Here is an 11,169-nt window from a genome sequence, read left to right on the forward strand (position 1 = left end):
TTATTAGAGTTTAAATTCCAAAGCTATTATTACTATCGTTTGCCCACTGAAGAGGGAATGAGGATGAATATGACAAATTTCATATACAATGCAATTTATCACCAGATACCTGGAGGCATTACCACTGAATACTGAAGTTAGGCCAAATATTGTCAATGCCGGTCAACCTCTTTAAGAAGAGTGGAGGACAAATCATGCTGAATATTCAAAAATGTCTTGACAGGCAGGGAACCATTAGGTCACCATAATGAGGAATGTGGTGGCTATTAGTGATGAAGCCGGTTTCCTAAGCTAATTAATGATTGATTATTATTAAGGACTCTGACATATAATATTAACCTGGATGAATGGGAATCAGGTGAAGATGCAAAAATGGTTGAGTAAGCACTAACTGTAGCTGCTAAGTGTATTCATTAATGACTGGTTCCTGCGTAGTGATAAATGCAAGTAGCAAGTAGTCTTTGCTAGTTAATGGGCAGGTAATATCAAGAACTTGGGAATAATTACTGCATAGCACAAATGAATGGGTATCTCAGGTGCAAAAGCAGTAGTTAATGATGGACTAATAGATCCACAATTTACAATTTGTTTGGAATCAGTAGTAGAGCCTAGACCATTATATGTTCCTTAATGGCTAATTCTTGCTTAGTCCACAGGTAGTGAATAGTTATTTCAGGAACTGTAGCCTATAGTTGCCGGTTTACCTACTGTTGTTTCTGATGGATGCATAGGCCTCTGAGAACGTAGACAAGATTTGCCAGTATTTGACATGATATCACAGCTGCAGCCATACTTGCACTTTAGCACACGAGCAAAGGAGCATCTGTTTTCCTAACACAACAAAAAGCAACAAACATACTTTTTTTTTTTTTTTTTTTTTTTACAGCCTACAGACAAAATGCTACCCTTGCCCAAACCAGAAAAGGGAGAGCAAGAGTCTGGAAAGCTTCCTTAAGCCACATCCAGACCGTGCTATTTTTGCTCTGGTTTTGTCTTTAGGCTGTCCCAGTCAAACTTTATACAAACCTTTCTTGTCATGAACAATGATCAGCTGTCTTGAGTTGTTCAGTGACCTTGATCACATCACACAGTCTGACCTATAATGAGCGTGAAAGATGAATGTAACCCAAGACGGGGGCTGTGGAGCACATTGGGCACCGAGTGGCAACAACAAAATTGGGAGAAAATGGCAAACAAAAAAAGTGTTACTTGCCTATTTGGTGCATCTCCACATATGAATAGACTACTTTTCAGACAATTATGAGTCTCACTTGAATCTCAGCACACACTCAAACAACATTGGACTATAAAGTGCAACCGAAAAGATCAACATTGCATTTACTCCATGACAACTGAATAGATAATAATAGGAGGTATGAAGTGGTCAGTCACAGAAAATGATGGCTGTTGTGTTTGTTGGAGGAAAACAAAAGTGAAATATCAAACTATGCAAAAAGAAGCCGAAACATAATTTTTTCTAAGATGAACTCCCTGTCTTTGCCAAAGATACAAATTGACAATATTTGAATCCAAATTTCTTACTAACTAATTAGTCATACCGTTTTGATATTATTACAAGAGATCAAAGTCCTCTTGGCCTGAGCAACGGCAGATCACACTGGTAAGCTGAAATTTCACTATTGGTTTCCAAGGTTTCTTATAATAAATACAGAATAACCAGCAGTACTGGGAGTATTTGTGGTGTACAGTGCACAGCATTTGACGTTCCACCCAGCTCAATGCATTACATGTATTTTGACTGGGATTTCAATGGCAGCATAGCAAAAAAACATGCTGTAGTGGGTCATCATGTGCTCACTATCTAACAGTCCAGATGGTGAGTTCTGCATTTCGTCAAAGCCTCCTGTCTGATTGTTTCTGCACAGTTAAATTTGATATGAGAAGTCAAGCTTGTTAGGCTGTTAGTTTTTTACAGGAAGGGAAAACAATATAGTACAAATTGCTGTTCAGTTTGTTGATATCCAAGCAAACAGAGTGGCATTGCTTTTATAAACCTATAGCTGTTAACTGCTGAGGATTTATCCCCTGCTGAGGCCATCTGATCAAACCAAATCTCTCCATTGCACTCCCTCACCACAGCATGCTGTATCAAAGCACAAATGTGGATACACCTAAATATACTATGCTGTAGTAATAATAATAATAATGATGTTGATGATAATAAATCATGAGAAGAAAGTCAATTAGTATTGCACTTTCTAAAACTGAGTTTACAAAGTGTGGCATGCAAATTAAAGCAAATGTCAGACTCATAAAATATATTAAAACGAGTAAAAATAAGAAGGCACCATGAGAAAAACAGATAACAATAGAAGATAGGATAAAATACATCACATTAAAGCAAGTCTGCATTAAAATACGTTTTTAAGAAATGGTTTAAAACATGATTATGGCAGCATAAGCTACTCAGGCAAGCGGTTCCAAAGCCTCGGGCCCTGATGGCAAAAACCCAGTCACTTTTAGCCTAAAACCAGGACTTGGAAAGGCCAGAAGGGTCCTGCCTGAGGATCTGAGGCTGCACTCTGTCCCATAGGAGGTTAAAAGGTCTGTGATGTAGCTTGGGGTCATCATTTCATGCTTTACAAGTGACCCGTATAATCTAATTAATGCAAAATAGGTAACCAGTGAAGAGATGCCAGTATTGGAGTGATGTGATTTCATCTCTTTGCATCACTTAACATCAGCTTCTGCATCTTGGACAAGCTGGAGATGTGTAAGAGACTTTTGGCTGATGACAGAAAAAAGAGAGTTACAGTAATCTGTGATCAATCACAGACATGTGATAAGATAAAAGCATGAATGACTTTCTCTAGAATACTAAATGATAGAAAAAAAGCTTAATTTTGGAAATGACTTCACCAGTGTAAACAATACATGCCATGATGCAATAATGTTATGCTATTTCTGATTTGCTGTTGACAATTTTGTGACATCCAGCACTTTACTATATGTCATTGAGGCATTCCTTGAGAGCGAGTCACAGGGTTTCAGAGGGAGATACAGTATGTACTTGACCCAGAATGTCTGTATTTTGAAGTATCTGTCTTAGTCAACAACAGTTTATAAAAGCATTTTCTCAATAAAAACATTTATTTTACACTTTTCTCATCACGGCTTCCCAAGGAAATATCTTGCTATTGTCACGGCTTTATGTACACTGGCATCATAGCCCGGTAAACGACACACAGCCATCTACGTTTTGATCAATACAGTTTGTATTTTTCTGTTGCCCAGAAGTCAGCACTTTTCTTATCTTTTTTCCTACCAAGGGCTCTCTAAAAACTTCCACCGCATTCTAATGTTACGGCTCAGCAGGATATGCCATAAAACTGCAGTTCATTTTTCTCCTCCACAGATGGAGTAGATGGCTACTGCCTCCTTCTGTGCTTTAGTGCTGTGGTGTGGTGTAAGGTCCTGCTATTCACCACTCGTACAGCGTCCTCCTCTGCAGTTAGCTGACTCTCAGTCGGCAAACTCCCCTTCAAGTTAATTCTCCCCTTACAGGAAACAAGCATAAGCCAAATGGACTGTCTGTGTGTGTGTGTGTGTGTGTGTGTGTGTGTGTGGGGAGGGATTCAAAGTTACCAATACAGAAGAAGTTGAGGAAGCAGGAACTTGGGTGCTGATCTGTCAGTATTTTCTGTATGCCCGTTGCTATTTTTCCAGTCCATTCCAATCCATCCAGCTATTTTTTGCAGCTTGATTTTCTGTTTTTTTAGGCTAGAACTCGGTCACTAGTGGAAGTTGCGTTTTTGTACTTGACATTATTTGCACTGTATGATCATGACATTGCCTTTGGCTGCAATCTGAAGTTTTGCCGTGATTGTTTTTGAGAGCATATGCGGAAAGTTCTCCTGGAAAAAGCATCTGTGGAGTCTCTGATTTTGGCCAGCAGAGAACTTTCACACAAAGCAAGCCACACTACATGCATGTTTTAACCCAGATTTTCCCCTAAATTAACATTGGGGGTTGTATTTCACAGGTACACTCTTTCCCACTGACAGTCTACCTAGGTGCGACCCAACTTTTCTCTCTGAATGTAAGAGTTTTACACTTAGCCCGAACCAGGCAGCGCGGAGGTGTCGACCCCAAAACAGCTTTCCTGCTCTTGTTCGTAATAAACGCAGCCTATTTCTGTAGCCCGAGGTAAACACTGACCTTTAATAACACCATTCACTTCCCAGTGCACAGAGCTCTGCTTACCGTTGGGAGTTATATGTGCCTCATTATACCGACATGTCACATTTAGAGATGGATGTTTCGAACGGCATATTCATCCTCACTGGAGAACTACTCCCGGTGTCCACACACTCAAGGAGAGGGATTCCCTGAAGTTATGAGCCAACTTTCCTCTCGATTAATAATTTGAACTCTGAAGGCTCAGAAAAGCTTGCCCATTAGACTTTATAAAAATATTTAACTTTGAAAATAGAACATACTGGTTCTGACAGGCACTGAAATTTTGATAACAGGAAAAATTCTTTATTATCTTACCCACCAATCCCCCGTCAGTCTGAATGACGATTCCAGAATTATTTCACAGTAAACCAATAACAAAGCAGGTTGGTGAAGATCATTAACATCTGCAAATCACCAGCAGCACATCTGCATCCTGCCCATCCTGCCCTGCGGGTGCTAGAACCCTATTATTTTGTTGATTCTTTCTTTTCTTCTTCTTCTTCTTCTTCTACTTCTTCTTCTTTTTAACTTGCCAATAACTCCTAAACCATAAGGCCTAGAATCAATTATTTTCCCTCAGATTATGTGACGCGCAAAAGGATACAAACAGGACGGGATACATAATTTCTTAACACCTAAATGATACAACGATAATGATGAAGCAAGCTTATATTGTTGTCAAATCATTCGCCCCATGGGCTTGGACAGTGTTAGTGGCCGCTTGCAGCTATAAGTTATATCTGTCGGTGTGTCTGTCCAACAACAATATTCCAAGTAGTTTTTGGATTGTTTTGTAAGCAGTGCTGGGCTATGGGAGGTTGTTAGCAATCTAACAACCTCAATTAATCTGGTGGATCTGGGCTGTGTTTATAAATGTGCCATTATGCCTGTGCTGCATGATATTTTTGTTGTAATAAAAAAAATGATCATTTTCATGTCTGTTAATTTTTAGAATTAATTCTGAAACTGTTTTACAATTTTGAGGATGTAAGCAGTCTGTGATTGTTAGATTCATATATATAGCCACAACCCATGGGACACGGAGCCAGGGTTTCCTCAGCAACATGAATACACAAAACCTGTTTGTTCGTATTATGAGTCCTATTACCTTTTCAGATATGCTCCTGTATGTGCCTGCAGACAGAACATAATCCATGTCAAACAAAGACGGGGAAGAGAGGGTGAATCACTGCACTCCTAATGCAGATATATATTGTCCTGCAGGCGATTTGTAGAGAAACTGTGATCAGATTCAGTGCTGCTTTCTACAGAAGGTAAGGACATGATCAAACCTTTGTGCACGGTTTTAGAGTGACAGTAATATCTACACAAACATCATTACTCATTTGCTTTATTACTTTAATTTTATTTTATAGTTTGTTCTCGGATAAATGATTTTTTTTAAATATTGTACCTAAAGGCAACTGCCTTATATGATTCAGTTTTTATTGATGTTCATGCCCATTAAGACAATTTAGGGAATATTTTTATATTTCTTATTGTAGGGAAAAGGTGATAAATGCAGCTATATAATTTGTAATCAATGGAACAGGCACAGTGACATTTAAGCAGAATGAAGACATTTACCATGCGGTTTGTTGAGTTACTCATCATGATAAACATTGTGTGGCACAGATGGCAAAAGCTTTATTTAGATTCCAGATTAAACAATGTCAGTTCTTTTTTGTATTTTCCTCCAAAGCTCTGCAGCGTTTGGTAAATATATTCCGACCCTGCAGCAAAGAGAGCATTTATGACGGTCAGCTCCCCATTAAAGAAGCCACCCGGCTATCTGTCTGACCTTGACGTCACCGAGCGCTCTTTCTCTTGTCTCCCTTAGGTCTGAAAGCTTTACATCCTCCATTATACAAGGTGTTTCACCTCTGTGTGGGCAGAAGATGATGACATTCAAAAGCTTTATTGCACCATAAACGACTTCCATTTCTAACGCCTGTCCCCTCTTCAAAAGATGATAAGGTCTTAATCAGAGAATGTTAAATGGATGCAAATTTAGTCAACAAGAGATCAAAAACTTCAGAACACAGAATAACTCCTTTTCTCATAAGAGTGGTGACATTGAGGTGAGACCTACAAACTTCATAACCTGATCACTAAGCCAGCATGCCGCCTTATATTTTGATAGCCATCAAAGACACATTATCAAAGAGCATTTGGCCTATCAAATCAGCTTATTAATTAAATTTTGCATTGTACACAGGAAAATGTGAATTGATAGCATATTAGTTTAATGATGGTACAAATGATGTGGTGGAAAACGATAATAAACCAAATGCCATTACACAGCGACATTACAGTGACATCAGCATACCTGAATGGATCTATCTGACCCTGGGGCAACATGCAAGTTAACAGCCCATGCTTCACGTTGTATTAGGTCACTTCAGCAGACAGGAAGGGAAAAGGTGGTCGGTGCACTGGACACTGAATTAGACACGTAGTCAACCATTTATTCTCTGTTTTATTTAAGTCATGGCTGAGTAGATTATCTCAAAGGAAGATATCAACAATGTAGTAATGTTCAAAAAATCAAACGCAAATTAGGAGCATTTCCATCCGCTGGGTTGCGAATAAATTGGGTTCCTGAACAAAGAGCATAGCTGCAAATACATCTAAGAAAAATGGAAAGAGTCCCTATGCTACGTCATTATATATTCAACAAATGCATTTACATCACTATTTGTGTAAGGGGTATTATTGGGTGGTAACACATGCAGGTGGCTCCCTGGTGAAGACTTACTAGGTTGTTATGTATTGATCCTGTCTTTAATCTGTTATATAGGTGGGCAACGCAGGTGGGCAACGCAGGTGGGCAACGCAGGTGGGCAACGCAAGCACAAGTCCCTGACATCCTTGACACCAAAATTGCACTGCGCTGCTCGATCGCAACTGACACACCCGCTACTGTGTCAGTCAAGTTCACGGCAAGTCACCAAAATACCAAACAGGTGCAGGTGATAAAACAAACCTGCGTGTGCCTGACAAAAATACCGCTTTGCTGCTGGTGCAAAGCCCCGCCATGCGCACTCACAAAAATAGAGACCTTAAACTTTTTTGGGGTAGACAGCTGCGCTTTGGCGGATTTTATTTTAGAGGGTCAAGCTTGGCCACCTACGCAGACCCATGACATGTACCTTCTACCGTGGGCAACTAATGGAATATGATTTCAAAGCTGGTTAAACCCACTATATGGCATATTTTTAAGGTATGGTAATATTACAATTTTCTTGCTTTTTTAATCTCTTTTCTCAGTAACAAATTGCATTCTGTCACACATTATTTCTTTCATTCACAGCTACATCACACCTGCTTGGCCCAAAGCCCCCGCAAGGAGCTAGACTGCTGAATTAATTCTCGAGTGGCTCTATTTGAACCCATTCAGGTTGACCGTAATGCACTTCTTAGATGAGGGCTCGCTACTCTGGAATGGATGGATGGACAGAGCAGAAGCCAAATGGACACAGAGCCAAATTGTCTCTGGTGATTTTGAGAGAGAAAGGCAGCATTGTTGTTTGCTCTCGCCTCCCACAGCGGCAGGTTCTGGGTTTCTTCCATGGGTGGATGCTGTGCTATTCACTTCCCTGGCTCCACACATCTAACACCCAGCAGTGGCCTATAGTGTTTTAATAAAGAATTAAAAGCAGGGGATTTTTCAGAACATTTTTTTTAAACTGTTTGACCTTTTATGTGTCTTCAACCATATGCAGGAAAGTTAATTTAACCTTGAAAATTCATATTTAATGCCATTCAACAGTTCAATTTCTCTGTAAGACATTTATTAGTTTTAAGCTTCATCTTTTGTTATACAGCCAAGACATCACCTTTTGAAAAGAAACTGCAGCTGAAACTGCAACATTAATAGTTTGCTGGAAAAAAAATCCTAATCATCTGTAAATTATGTGTTAACTAATATTCGCCCAATATAATAATAAATAAAAAGTATTTGTGAATGATATTTTTCAAAATACAATGGGTTCAATTTGACCTTATATTTTGTAATGAAACTGCATCAATCATTTCAAAAGACACAAAAGGTGATTCACAAATATATAAGACAAGAGTGTTGGCATTGACCCTGTCGCAGGAATAATTTATAGGGGATAAAACCCTATAAATTTAATAACTTCTGAAGATCCCCCTTAGGGAGCCGTAGACGGGGCTTAACACTGGTGGTGGTGAGGTGGTGGAGGGGCAAAGCAGCACACACACACACTGAAATGACAGCAAGCATATGTGGATCATCACACAGTTGTTTGTCAACCTGCTCCTCTGTGAACCTGTTGCTGCGAGGTGGGAGTTGTGTACTGGCTAGCTGATAACCACCTAGACATGTTTTCATTTCAGTGTGCGGAATATGAATTATGTCAAGCTCCAAAAGAACTCGTCAGTATAAAAGGGCATAAAAACAATAAATGAAAACAAATAGAAGAGGAAAACAGATGACAAAATGACGCATGACATGTCAACGTTTGTTTGCTTTGTTTGACATTTGTTTGCTATCAGATCATATCCCAGTAACAATTAATTAGTAGCTATAGCATCATTAATCCATGTACATTCGTCCATATAGATGCTAGCTACTAGTGTCAGGATCAGCTTGTTGTTACTTGTAGACCAACATTAAACTGCTAGAGACAGCTAACATGCTGGCATCACATTAACTAAATGGGTTTGGAAAAATAAAATCCTCTCATAGCTATACAATTAAAAAAAAATATAGCCATATGATAATTTAAGATTTTTCATGAATAAATCATCTTGCTGACTGAGCTGTGTTTTGTATGACCACCCTCTCAGGAGCACTAATGAAATATTTTTGCCCCAATAAGCCTCAGGGCCCGACACTGAAGCAGCCTTCGTTGGCCAGTGATAAAAAACAAAAAATAACTCACCAAATTAAAATATTAACTCATTTTATTTCATTTCACTTGATCTCTCCTCCTCTGCTGGAGACAGAGATTGTTACATATTTCACAGTGTTTTATTTTGCCTTTCAACTAAAATGGCATTAAAAGTATTTGTACCCATTATTATGAATGTGATTGTCTATTTGTGTTAGGCCAGTGACAGACTGGTGTCCAGCATGCTTCCCTGTCTTCTGCCCAGTGTATGCTGGGATAGGCTCCGGTGACCCTAAAAAAGGAATACACAGGTATAACAAATGAATGAATGTTCAGTGTAGAGGCATTTTTTTTTTTTTTTTTTTTTTTTTTTATCTCAAGCTTATATCGGAATACCACTGAATATAAGGATTCAGTGCTATTTCTATGGTCAAGGATGGCTCCATTGTTTTGAACATGAGCAACTCTCTCCTAGAGTTAGAAACCAAAGAATAAAATTCTAAGCTGCCATCCACAGCTTGAATCTGCTCCATAGACGATGAAAAAAGACTGTAAACTCGTCAGAGGGACCCTGAACAAAATCCTGCTTCGGACCCCTCGAAGTTCAGACCCGGCCCTGCGTGGGGTGACATTTCTCACAGCACTGATCCATGATAGCGATCTGTTGGGCCGGGGGAAGGGAGGGAGGGTGAAGCAAGAGCTTCTGGCTGCTCTGTGACCTGAACATGTCTCCCTGATAAACTATCTGGGGCTCTGCTGAACCATCTCCACTCAGCAGAGGTGAGGGCCGGTGGTGGGATGGCCTCGCTATCATCATTCATCACAAACAAGCTGGTGGGCAATCCATATTTGTTTGACACACATGATGCTCTTTGGATTGAATCATATTCTAATGTATTCTGTGAACTCTGTATGATTAATTTTGGATGAAGAAAATAATACAATGGCCCCAGGAATCTGAATAGCCACCATAGTAGCCAACCCAGAAAATACAGACATATGCAGGACTCTCATGAACATTCAATAGCTATACATTTGTTATCAATGTAAAGATCAGCTTCTTATCTTTCCGTTGAATTTTTCCTACTATTTGTTTCTGATCAACAGAAAATTCACTCGTCTTGGAGCTTCCTTTCCTCAGTTCCCTTGTCTGTTCTGATCTACATTTTCCCCAAACCCCGTGTTATTTCTAGGATGACAGTGACAGTGAGTAGGATCACCTCTGCTGAATGTAATGGACACAATTATGGGCCTCTTCCAGGACCAAAATACTGCAAATAAAATAGAGAAAAAACATGCTCCCACATGTATGGTTGCCATTTGTGTGGGTAGAAGAGGGGAAAAAATCTCTCTTTTCTCTGTATATTCATTCAACATTAAATGATATATACTATATTATTTAACTGATGTACAGACCAACCAGATGTGTAGTTGTATACTAGCCCATAGAAGGAAAAATAGGCTGTAATCTAGAATAGAGAGTATGGCTGCTTAGAGCATTTGGAAAATGTATTGGTCAGGTGTAAAAACTGGTAAAGTCAATGGGAATACAGTGTCTTTTAGCCAGCTGGTGTGATCAACAGAAGCAAAACAGTGACATCACCACAAGCAACCAGGACAGCAAATACTGGTGACTGATTGTTCATGAACCGACTTGGTTCACGAACAATAATAATCAATGCATTAGCGGTGGGCTTCTGCACACTGAACACCCTGAATGGACGTTCTGTGGATTTCTCAGATTTAAGTAGCCTAGTTGTTTTGCTGGAACAATTACTCCCTAAAAGGCTTCTCTAAACAAGCCATGCGATATTCATCATATTCTCCTGGCTGGAGGCCCTTGGAGATTCGTGGTTCTGTGTCCATGCACAGCAATATCACAAATTATCGGAATAGTGGCATTTGCCAGACCTTATTAAGGTCTAAATGGCAAAGACCTGTATGGCAATAACCCAAGTTATAAAAGTTTCTAGTTGTGAGGGTACAGCCACCATCGTTCATTCAGGGGCAATTACAAGGATAGGTGTAGAATTAATTTGAGCTACAACATGATCATACAATGAAGCAAAAAGGAAGAGCTGAAAGACTTGCTAAAGCCAAAATTCTGTTA

The sequence above is a fragment of the Centroberyx gerrardi genome, chromosome 3, assembly GCF_048128805.1.
Source record: "Centroberyx gerrardi isolate f3 chromosome 3, fCenGer3.hap1.cur.20231027, whole genome shotgun sequence".
Lineage (NCBI taxonomy): Eukaryota > Metazoa > Chordata > Actinopteri > Beryciformes > Berycidae > Centroberyx > Centroberyx gerrardi.